Source organism: Amblyomma mixtum, chromosome 3, assembly GCF_055824585.1.
Source record: "Amblyomma mixtum isolate Tamu chromosome 3, ASM5582458v1, whole genome shotgun sequence".
Classification (NCBI taxonomy): domain Eukaryota; kingdom Metazoa; phylum Arthropoda; class Arachnida; order Ixodida; family Ixodidae; genus Amblyomma; species Amblyomma mixtum.
The window spans coordinates 56,647,568-56,659,929 of NC_143014.1; the positions used below are offsets into that span (position 1 = coordinate 56,647,568).

General features: G+C 48.3%; 1 protein-coding gene across 4 annotated transcripts in view; it reads left to right on the forward strand.

Moving 5' to 3' along the window:
* LOC149350273 (uncharacterized) overlaps positions 1 to 12,362 on the forward strand; it is a 62,779-nt gene that overhangs the window by 14,651 nt on the left and 35,766 nt on the right. The gene's annotated exons all lie outside the window — the stretch shown is intronic.

Consider the following 12,362-nt stretch of genomic DNA (forward strand, 5'->3'; position numbering starts at 1 on the left):
AACCAGCTCGACATGCGTCGTCTGCACCCGCGCAAACCTTTTCAAATGTCGCGCCATTGATACCGGAAGCGCTCTGTGGCGAGTGCCATCACCAGCATCTATTGTTTTTTGCAACTGTCAAAATCCTGTCGACCTCGCCGCGGTGGCTCAGTGGTTACGGCGCTCGGCTGCTGACCCGAAAGACGCGGGTTCGATCCCGGCCGCGGCTGCTGAATTTCGATGAAGGCGAAATTCTAGTGGCCCGTGTGCTGTGCGATGTCAGTGCACGTTAAAGAAACCCAGGTGGTCGAAATTTCCGGAGCCCTTCACTACGGCGTCCCTCATAGCCTCAGTCGCTTTGGGACGTTAAACCCCAATAAACCAATCAAAATCCTGTGTACGTTTTGCTAAAAAAAAAGTTGTTTTTTTTTTTTTCAGGAGTGGGCGGCATTTGAAAAAAAATTCGGTATAGACATTGAGAATTGTATTTAGAATTGCGCAAAGTCGATGAACAGATTAGTGTTGAAAACTGGCTCACATCGCTACGCGTTGAAGATCCCCAGGTGGTCGAAATTATTGCGGAGACCTCCACTACGGCACCTCTTTCTTCTCTCACTCCCTCTTTTATTCCTTCCCCTACGGCGCGGTTCGGTGTACACCGAGATGCGAGACAATTACTGCGGCGTTTACTTTCCTCCAAAACCAATTATAAATTTTCAATTTTGGCGGAAAGTAAATGGCCCAGTACTTGTCTCACATCTCGTTGGACACCAGAACCGCGCCGTTAGGGAAGCAAGGTGAGAGTAAAAGTTGAAAGAGGTGCCGTGGTGGAGGGCTCCGGAACAATTTCGACCACCTGGGGTTCTTTAACGTGCGCTGACATCGCACAGTACACGGGCTCCTTTGCGTTTCGCCTCCATCGAAAAGCGGCCGCCGCGGCCGGGTTCGAACCCAAGAACTTGAGCTCAGTAGCCGAATTCAGTAGAGAGGCCCCTACATAGCTTGACTGCATTGTGTCGCCACCTGGAGTCCCGGTGCGCAGTCCTATGCGCTCAGTGCACATATTACCTTACGTTTACGTGAACGTGAGGAGCGATGCTGTGTGCTCGAAGGGCAGCGAGGTATATTGTATTCATATGATGTAGACAGCGTTATTACAAGATATTCCCCTGCGGTGACTCAATTTCCGAGGATTTTGTTCGTGCTGTTCTTTGTGCGCATAAAAACCAATGCAACGAAACGAAACTATACCGCCTCGAAGCCGGCACGTACGGAACCCCATTAGTAAGAATTCAGGACAAGCGCTTCCAGCTGCGTTGGCTGCCACGACGTGGCGCATGGTTCTTGACATTCAGAAAAAAATCAGGGGGGCACTTTGTTGACCTAAAGTGCGGTGAGGCGAAAGCCTTAAGCGCGGTGTTGCTGCTTGTGTCACTGATGTGCTAGTGTGGTTAAGATGTTAAGCTTCGCCTCTAAGAGTGGTACGCGACACCGTCTTGCAACGCTGCCAGGGAGTCCACAGAACGCCATCGCCCGTTCGGCTCTACGCCTTGCTCGTCCGTAAATTGGATTTTGAGGAAAGGAAAGGAAATGAATCTGTCTCGCATATCTCGGTGGACACCTGAACCTCGCAGTAAGGGAAGGGAGGAAGATGGGAGTGAACGAAGACACCGTATTTATTAGACGCGCCTTTGTTCATTCCAATCCATCGAGCTGGCATGGCGGAGTGGTAGCGTGCTCGTCTCACACTCCGGTGGCCCTGGTTCGATTCTCCAACTCGACCAATTTCCTACTCGGTTTTATTTTTCTGGTCTGACTAGAAAGGTTAGTTAGGCTGCTTGGTTAATTAAGCAATTAACTAACCTCAGTCTCACTTACTTGGAGCATCACTATACCATCCTTTAATTGGTTGCATGGTTACTAGCCAAAGTACAATTGGCCCCGTTTGAAATTCGCGCTCTGTGACATCACGACCATTTCGACCAATTGAAAACCGTGACATTTCTGTCGACAACTCCTGCTTACTACGATGAGGCATTCAAGGCTTCCGCCTTAATATAGCGACGACATCATCCGTGACGTAAAAGAGAAAGAGAATGATCGAGTGGCTGCAGAACAGAACGTGATAGGTCGCTAGGCTTAGAGGCGCTGGCTGGTCGCTGTCTCGAATTTCTGGTAAAGTTTTGTGGGAAACCTAGGTTAGCGGGCTTGTGATCACTTGTCGCCGGCCCCTACTGATGGGCCTTCAGGCAGCGCAGACGCCCCGTTTCTCCACAGTTGAGCCGTATACTGTCTGGAACATCTGGAACGGAGACACTGGTGGTAGCGGATGCCTGGTTCCGATCAGCTGTTACTAGCTCATCAGTTTCGCACCCGTGGGTAGACCGGGACGGCCTTCCTCTCTTGCCCATATGCGACAAATGGTAAAAAAAAAAAATTATGGCTGCCAAATTACGCGTCAATTTTTTTTATTGTTGAATGCTATGCTCTATATGTAGTTGTAGGGAAGTAATAAATGAGAATATAGAGGAGTGTAGTCCAGACATGTCCTGAGCCTGTTCATGGTGCTGCATTAAAAAAATGCCGTTCAGTCCCCAGTAGGCAGCATCATACACAGCGTAAAGAAAGTCTGGACAAAAGTACATACGATAGGATTATGGTGCTGAGTGGCGCCGGGATAAGCGGCAATGAGGGAGCTGACTCATATGCTGCACAGGCTCGCAGTGGCGAAACAAAGAAAGTGAACATGCGCCATAGAGACTGCGTGAAGTTTTCACACAGTAAACTGAACGATCACCGCAGAAGGCATGGGATAATGAAGTAATGTGCACTTCGTAAAGCTCGTCGCGGTAGAATGGAAGTCGTATGCAGCCATCAGGAACGCTCCACCAAAGTGATTTTATGCCGTCTTCGCATCGGACGTACACAACTCGCATAACCTATTACTGACAATACAAGTGTTTATTTGAAATGTGTGGAGGCGAACTCTCTGTAAACACCATGTGTTATTCTCATCCACAAAGGTGGAAACGTTAAGAGAAAAATATTTTGCTCTATATTTTTAGTGAACAAATCTTTTCACTCAATGTTACTGTTATGTGACAATGAACTTGTTGACGTGTCCTGCGCTTTTAGGTTTCTGAAGAAAGCAAATGTCTTAAACTGTAGACTTAGAAAAGTTTTAGTCCATTAAAGGCGGGAACTCGATCTGCGTGTCCTAAGCAGTCATAGAAACATCGAATAGTTTTCCTGTGCGGCCGATTTCCCAAATTTAAATCGCAATAAACGTCCCAGCTCCCGCCTTTTTTTTTTTTTAACTCTTCGCTGGCGTAAGGAGGAGTCAGTAAACGTTTCAACCAGTCCCGTGGCGGCTTGCCGCTCTGCCATCGGCGGAGTGATACATAGCGATCGGCGAAAGCAAAGAGTGCACATGCATTTTTATTTCCGTGGGCCTAATTTGCAGCTATGTACACTCTGCCTGGATATATTCATTCAAGGAAACCTAAAAAAACAACAACAAAATAAAAGCGAAATCGGCGCTGCCATGCGACTGCCTGAAAGGCACTCCACGCGTTAGTTGACTCCTCCTACCGTCTGCCGAGAGTTCAAAAAAAAAAAAAAAGGCGGGAACCGGGATGTTTGCTCCGATTTAAATTAGGGAAATCGGCCGCACAGGACACTAATTTGAAGGTTCTCAGAATGCCCGGCTACCTGCAAAGGGGAGAAGAAAGTACCCTAAAAGTTTCACAGCACACAGTGAGCATTGCCAGCGAAAATGAATTCGATTTGTATAAACCGCATCAAGTGTTTGGCGTATTTATACGCGCCATAGAAAGGCTAGACTGGATATAGCAGTCATGCAGGTGGAAGAAGACGCAAAAGAAGAATCAGTGGAGACGGTCGGTTCTGCTATTAAGCCTGAGGACAACATCATCATCATCATTGTAAATCAGCGTTCTAGAGCACCGAGACAGGAAACGACGACGGGTGCAGTAGTGCTCGCGCTTGGCCCGCCGGCAGTGAAGTCGTATTGCCATCGCTCGTGCGTGGGAGTATGCGTAGCAGCCTTTGCGCTCTTGCGCGAGCGCTTCTAATGCCACGCCGCCGAGAAAGAACCCTCTCAGCGAGCGAGAATTGGCGCAGAAAGAGGAAGACGACGACGATAAACGCTAAATGGGCCACTTTGTTCTGCACTGTAGTGTTATTGACGCAACCGTGTCAGGCGGCTCTTGAAGTAGTGCTATAACCTGACCTGTAGTACGGTGCCGTGGTTCAATATAGCTGTCGACAGGTTTCCCTCACTGGAGCGCTGCTGCAACTGTCTGCACGCGTCCGCGAAATTGTGTCGCTGTGCCAGAGGTTCTTCAGGTGCGCCGAAAATGTCGAGGCCAAGACGCCAGGTCATGCACGGACCAAATCCACGGTGGGATGAATAAACGGACACTGACAACGCCTCCACGAGAGAAGGCGGGTTATTTTTTATTCCTGGTGCCAAGCATGATTGCAGCTCCTCGGCGCTCACTCAGTCCGCCAGCGGGTAGGAGACCACGATGCGGGAGGTCTAGTCTGGCACTGGGCGGCGGCGGCGCACTTTGGTGCCGTCCGCGCTGACCTCAAGCTGAGACGACCATCGCAACGCGTTGCGGACATCTGTCCAGTCCTTTGTCAATTTCCGCACCTGCCGGTACGATGCCACGAGCTTGATGCTCACGAAGCCTTCGCGGTTGCGCCGTACATGCTTGAGGAGGAATGCGTCTCGAAGAATCTTCTGGTCCGAGAAGTAGTACTCGACCAGTTCCATGATGCTCAGCGTGCGCTCCTCGGGCTCATCTGAGGGGCCTTCGACTGGAGCCCAGGGCCAGTCTGGGTCATTACACGATGCCATACCGTCGCCCGATTCGTTGTTGTTGCAGCCTTTGACAGAAATGTCGCCGATGAACGTGCAGCCAGTGCTTCGTCCTCTTCCTCGAGGCGGTGGCGTGGCGGCGCGCGCCCTCCGCGCAAGGCCCGCCTCATCGTCCTCTCACGCCGTACGCGCTCTGCTGTTCAGGCAACCTGCGCCGGAGTTTTCCATGTCGACTGCAGCGCTGTCTCGATGCCACTGCATGCACGGGCGGGCATATTGTATCCGGGGGTACGAGCGTCCGCTATTTGCTGACGAAGCACGCAACGTGCGTCTGCGTGAAGGGGGTCATGTATGGAGCAAAAGCAAACAAACAAAAAAGAAAACGAAGACCACTCAATAGGGCGCGCGTTTCTCAATATTCAAAATGGGGTCCCGTTTAGTAGCGACGAAATTGCAGCGCCACCCAGGCAGCGCAGGTTCCGTGCGGCGAAACTGTGCTATGCGGCCGCGGAAGAATCCGTTCTAGCAGTCGCAGCGCTAACCCCTGCAACACCCGACCATTTCGATGAGGGAAAAGGACCAACTCTATATCCTGACTGTTCACCTCACTAGAGTGCCCATCTCTTAGTGCTTGCCGATGGGAGCGTACTCAAAGGGATTGTATAATTACCCTTACATCCATTAGCAAAAACTAATACGTTTGGAGTATGCGGTGGGCTATTTAAATTGTATTTTAAACATATTTTGTATTTATGAATGCACTAAAAATATGTAGGAAATACGTTCCTGAAATTTCATCCTTGGTATTCAAAATATATTCTTAAAATATACCAAAGATACCTCACTTAAAGCATACTTCGAGCACTTTTCAAATACATGAAAAAATATATATGCATTTTTAGCATCTTGTCAAAGTATTAAGCTGTACTTTCGTAAATATGAAATTAATTCTTCTGAACTATATTTCTATTCTAATAAATGGGCAGCCCTTTTAAACGTATTTGCAGCGCACTTCTAGCTGCTGTTGAACAGCCGAGTGTTGGAAATCGCATTTCGGGAAATGACATTTGCGTGTCGTCAATGTATTTGAAGTGTACTGCCGTAAATACGCAATTAATTCGACCAAAGAATACTTAAATTCTAGCAAATTGGCAGTCCGCCTTAGCGTATTTGCAGCGGACGTCAAGCTGCCGTTGAACAACCTAATGCTCGAAATCGAGTTTCGGGAAATCGCATTTTGGTGTTGGCAACGTATCTAAAGTGTACTTTCGTAAATACTTAATTAATCCGCCCAAAGTATACTTAAATTCTAGCAAACGGGCAGTCCGCGTAAACATATTTGCATTACACTTCAAGCTACCGTGGAACAGCCTCTGCCCGTCACATGACCTTCTAATCTCATGCACCTTTTGATTGATAACTACGCGTGTACAATTTGTTCTTCAGCTGAACCATTAACCCGTCTCATTCTGTGAAGCCGACCAATAGACCTTTTTTAAGCCGAAGTGAATGTATTTATAATGTATTTAATGCATGTTTTTAGTCTATTTCTAATGTAATCTAATGTTTTTAATATATATTTTTAGTATATTTTTAGTGTGTTATAAATATGCTAAGCGGGAAAAAAATTTACTTTTCACGTATATTTAAGGACGTTCAAAATATTATTCCTAGTTTACTTAGAAAGCATTCGTATTGCAGTTCAAGCATAGGGAGAAAAAATGCGAAGTAAATATGAAATTAATACAATATGCTTGAAATGCATTTTTAGCACATCCTCTTTTTCGCTAAGCGATTCTGTTTAATTTGTGGCTGTGCAGTTCGTATAGCTATCTTCTAGTATTTTCACTTAACACTCTTCTACACCTTGATTCCGCAACGCGTGCATGACTGGTGAGGTTTAAAATGAGCCTAATGCTTTCTCGTAATCAGTGAATCGCTATATATAAAGGGGTTCGTTATATTCTGCGCATTTCTCTATCATCTGAATGATAGCGTGAATGTGGTCTATTGTCGAGTGTCCTTTGCTAAAGCTTACCTGATCATTTAGGGGATTGCGGTCTATAGTTGACCTGATTTTATTTCAAAATGAACTTTAGCGCCTTTCAAGCCGCCGCGGTGGCTCAGTGGTTATGGTGCTCGGCGGCTGACCCGAAAGACGCGGGTTCGATCTCAGCTTCGGCGGGCACATTTGTGCTGAGGATGCCGCTTATATGAGCAGGCCTCCTCATATAATTTGTGGAGGGATCAAACGCAAGAATAACGACTGCATTGCCATTGAGAATGCCACTGTGTATTTTATAACGCTACGCACTGTCTAGACAAGTGAAGTATGTATTTTCTAAAATAAAACAGTGTATTCGCATGTATTAAAAACAGTGGAAGACATAACTGATACCACCCGCTGCGGTGGCTCAGTGGTTATGGTGCTCGGCTGCTGACCCGTAAGACGCGGGCTCGATCTCAGCTTCGGCGGGCACATTTGTGCTGAGGATGCCGCTTATATGAGCAGGCCTCCTCATATAATTTGTGGAGGGATCAAACGCAAGAATAACGACTGCATTGCCATTGAGAATGCCATTGTGTATTTTATAACGCTACGCACTGTCTAGACAAGTGAAGTATGTATTTTCTAAAATAAAACAGTGTATTCGCATGTATTAAAAACAGTGGCAGACATAACTGATACCACCCGCTGCGGTGGCTCAGTGGTTATGGTGCTCGGCTGCTGACCCGTAAGACGCGGGCTCGATCTCAGCTTCGGCGGGCACATTTGTGCTGAGGATGCCGCTTATATGAGCAGGCCTCCTCATATAATTTGTGGAGGGATCAAACGCAAGAATAATGACTGCATTGCCATTGAGAATGCCATTGTGTATTTTATAACGCTACGCACTGTCTAGACAAGTGAAATATGTATTTTCTAAAATAAAACAGTGTATTCGCATGTATTAAAAACAGTGGCAGACATAACTGATACCACCCGCTGCGGTGGCTCAGTGGTTATGCTGCTCGGCTGCTGACCCGAAAGACGCGGGTTCGATCTCAGCTTCGGCGGGCACATTTGTGCTGAGGATGCCGCTTATATGAGCAGGCCTCCTCATATAATTTGTGGAGGGATCGAACGCAAGAATAATGACTGCATTGCCATTGAGAATGCCATTGTGTATTTTATAACGCTACGCACTGTCTAGACAAGTGAAATATGTATTTTCTAAAATAAAACAGTGTATTCGCATGTATTAAAAACAGTGGCAGACATAACTGATACCACCCGCTGCGGTGGCTCAGTGGTTATGGTGCTCGGCTGCTGACCCGAAAGACGCGGGTTCGATCTCAGCTTCGGCGGGCACATTTGTGCTGAGGATGCCGCTTATATGAGCAGGCCTCTTCATATAATTTGTGGAGGGATCAAACGCAAGAATAATGACTGCATTGCCATTGAGAATGCCATTGTGTATTTTATAACGCTACGCACTGTCTAGACAAGTGAAATATGTATTTTCTAAAATAAAACAGTGTATTCGCATGTATTAAAAACAGTGGCAGACATAACTGATACCACCCGCTGCGGTGGCTCAGTGGTTATGGTGCTCGGCTGCTGACCCGAAAGACGCGGGTTCGATCCCGGCCGCGGCGGCTAGAATTTCTGTGGAGGAAAAATTCTAGAGGCCCGTGTACTGTGCGATTTCAGTGCACGTTAAAGAACCCCAGGTGGCCGAAATAATCCGGAGCCCTTCACTACGGCGTTCCTCATAGCCTGAGTTTCTTTGGGACGTTAAACCCCATAAACCAAACTTTAGCTCATTTCTGCCCATTGTAGGGGTCGGCGCAATCCTTAATTCAAAATGGTGTCTTTCATCCGTCCACTTGGTATCTTTAAAGGAAGCAGTATCGAGCCACCCAAGGCGTCTTAGGGCCAGCGCCTCCTTGGGGCGCATGTCATTTCGATATGTATAATATATCGTTGCGCGTGGTTGCGTGTTCATTGCCGGTTACCGTGCCAGACTAGCGACAACTGCGCATGCGCGGCCATTATCAGGTCGCGAGCACTTTAGGGGATCTCTTAGCGTTGCAGAGTCAGCGTTAGCTCGCAGACTGCTGGGAGACGAGCTGCCAGATATGGCGATGCGCTGCTTAGCCGCTTCAGGTCAAAAAAATTCAGCGGGCACTTTGTGCGGTGAGGCGAAAGCCTTTAGCGGGGTGTTGCTGCTTGTCGTCACTGATGTGTGGTTAAGATGTTAATTAAGGACACAATTGTTTGTGAATGTTAAATGCTGAAGACACTGGAAGGCATTTGGGAGGCATCCGTCTGATTCGACGCTTTTCTGCAAACACTCTCCAGCGTCCTAGACAAGGAGAACTACATATGCGTTGGCAGGAAGTAGCGTAGCCATTAGCACGCTCGGCTGCGGAACGGGAAGAAGGTGGTTTGAGTCCCATCGTGCACAAAGATTTTTTTCTGGTCTGAATAGAAAAAAATTGGCAGTGGTTTAGCTCTGGTTAAACCTTGAGGATTGCGAAAGCAACGAGGAGAGAGAGAGAGAGAGAGAGAGAGAGAGAGAGAGGGAGGCGATGTAGAGCGCGCGGCAGCGGCGGTGGCCCCGGCAAGCTAGCTATGCGCCGCTACTGCGCATGCGCAACTGGCGAGCGCGGCGGAGGCACCTCTGAGTCTCCCGCGCAGCGACGACGGCGGCGCGCCAGCTGTGCGCCGTGCGACGTCACTGCTCCTCGCGCATGCCCAGTATGCGCGAGGAGATCCGCGAAATGGCTCCGCGATATGGCCCGGCGACTCGCGTAGTGTTGCTTTCGCAACCAAAGCGTGACACCTCTGCTGAGAACCTTCTGCTGACAACCTTCTGTCGACAACGATGAGGCATTAAAGGCTTTCGCCTTAATACAGCATAGCAGCATGTAGCTGCCGCGTTCTTCGCTGCGATATCTTGATCTAGATGGCGGCAATGTCTTTTAATTGGTGTACTTTCACTCATATGCGTAAAGTTATTACTCACAACTGGCCCCTGTTTCTCAAATAATTTGGCGATTTTCGACGGAAAATATGTGCCACGTACATTGTCGTTTTAGCAACGAGAGCAGTTCTTCATGGTAAAGAATAGTAAGTGGAGCCGAACGACAGACAGTGAACGATAAGGACAAGCGGTGTACCGGGCGTATTGACTGACTAGCCCAACCTAAGCTTTAACATTGTCTATTTTCAGTTTTCATCACCCCCCCCCCCCCCCCCCCTCCAAAAATAGAAAAAGCTGCTAATGCAAGCTGGTAATGCACTTGCCTCTTCAGCCCAGAGTAGAAGCGCTGCGACTTACTGTCACTAGATGGTGCCACTTCGTGTACGTCCACACCAACGTTACCAGAACAAGCGACGGAACGCTGCGGCACGACCAACTGAAAGTCGAAGTTGCTCCGACCTCAGTGTTCGAAACGCAGTGCGTGCTGCTTACGCAAGCTTTGTGCATGCTAAAAGTGTCTGCTGGCCATCTTATACCCAGGCAAGGTGCCTAGCCTCACAGCGCGCGTTGGAATAGCATTCGCCGCTAACGTTAATCCGAGGCACAAGGAGTACCTTGGGCTCTGCCACGGCTGCTTTGGGCCCCCTATTCTAAACTTTCCATTATGGCTTCACAAGCGTGGTATCGAATACTCCGGGTTACATCGGTGTTTCGTGGTATCCGCGGTGCTTGTGTTGGTGGTGACCGATAACCGGCCGTGGGCTGTTTCTCGTTGCTCACTCTCTCGTCGATTGGACCGCCGATGCGCTCTGCGGTGTGTCACCCTTGCAGGCAAGCGCTTTGGTGGGTCAGGCCGCCGGCCTATTGGATACTTGTGTCCTTTATAAAGTGCTTCACTACTACTACTACTACTACTACTTCACCCTCTTTGCTCCTAACCGCAGCGAAGGCCTAGTGGTTTGAGCATCCGCCTCGCATGCGGGAGGTGCGGGGTTCGACCCCCAGTGCCGCCGGGTACCCACCGGTGATACAGGGGGTACAAGCTTTCCCCTGCCTCGTGTTCGGCTCCTTTAGGCTGAAATGCTTGGGAAATGGGTCTTTGAGAAGACAAAAACACCTTGTACCATGGCGCTGTTTGGCCCTAGATGCCCTTGCGCCATAAAAAATTCAGTCATCATCATCACCCTCTTGCGTCGCTTTGTGGGATGATCCGGGCTTTGTTAGCGTACGGGCTAAGAACTATGTACTATCGCGCGCAAGTCTCCAGGACACCTGAGCAGTAACCGAAGCCAATGTCTCTGCTATTAGCACATGGTTCGAGACCACGCTTGTGGAGGTAACGGTCAGACTGAAATGTTGTAATCTGTGGTAATCAAATGGGGTGATCGTTTACGTACGTGGCACCTGCGTGCCCTGACCGCCTCTCTCCCTCCTCTGACCGCTGTAGTACACAGTTCACGTCTTACTACAGCGGTGTACGCCAGTTTGTAACTTTCAGCCGTGTTCTGATAGGCGTCATCGTTATTGGCGTGTTATGCGCTTGCGCTGCAGAAGCCGGACGCCGGGTGCCACCAATTTTGTCGAAAATTTATGTACAGTCCGAGAAAATGCTTACTTCCTGGAAAAAAGAAATAGCTCAGGCAAAAGTAACGATCTCCCTTGCCTTTAATGCCTCATCGTTGTCGACAGAAGGCTCAGAAGCTTGTCAGCAGAGGTGTCACGCTTTTGATGAGTGTCCACCGAGATATGTGAGACAGTCACTGCGTAATTTCCTTTCGTCAAATACAATATTCATTTTCTTCATTACGGCCCCTTTTTCTTCTTTCACTCCCACTTCCTCCCTTCCTCTACAAACGGATGACGGGTATCTACCGAGATATGTGAGACAATTACTGCGTAATTTCCTTTCCTCAAATGCAATATTCATTTTCTTCATTACGGCCCCTCTTTCTCCCTTCCTGTATGGTGCGGTTCAGGTGTCCACCGAGATGACAGAGAATTACTGCGCCATTTCCTTTCCTCAAAAAGCGGTGCGTTCCGTGGACTCCCTGGCAGCGCTACAACACGCTGTCGCGTTCCACTCCTAAAGGCGAAGCTTAAGCGTAATTAATTAGCAGTTAATTAGTATTTAATCATTAATCATCAATTGTCCATTAATTAGTAATTTGTCAGTACTTAGTAATTACTCATTAGTTTTGTGTGACGTCATCCGGTGGTGACGTCACCACAGCCAGAGATGCAGTCAAAGTCCCCCCTGAATTTTTTGGACGGGCTATAGCCGAAAGGCAGCATCTAAACGCTTGGTCCCCGATTATGCTGTGCTATGCCCTTTTTTAATGTAATCGCGATCGCCGGGTGACAAAATAACAATGGCTGAACAGACTCCGAGATCAAGTTTCGTACTACAGTGTCAAGCAGTGTTTGATGCCGTCATCGCGCTAATTCGTGGCCTTTCTATAGATTTTGTCGTAATGGGGGCTATAATAAGCTCAACAGAGCTAAAATAGGCATGAGTCTGGTAGCTCACCCATGTACGCTCAAGTAAGTTTGCTCTCGGAACAGTTTAC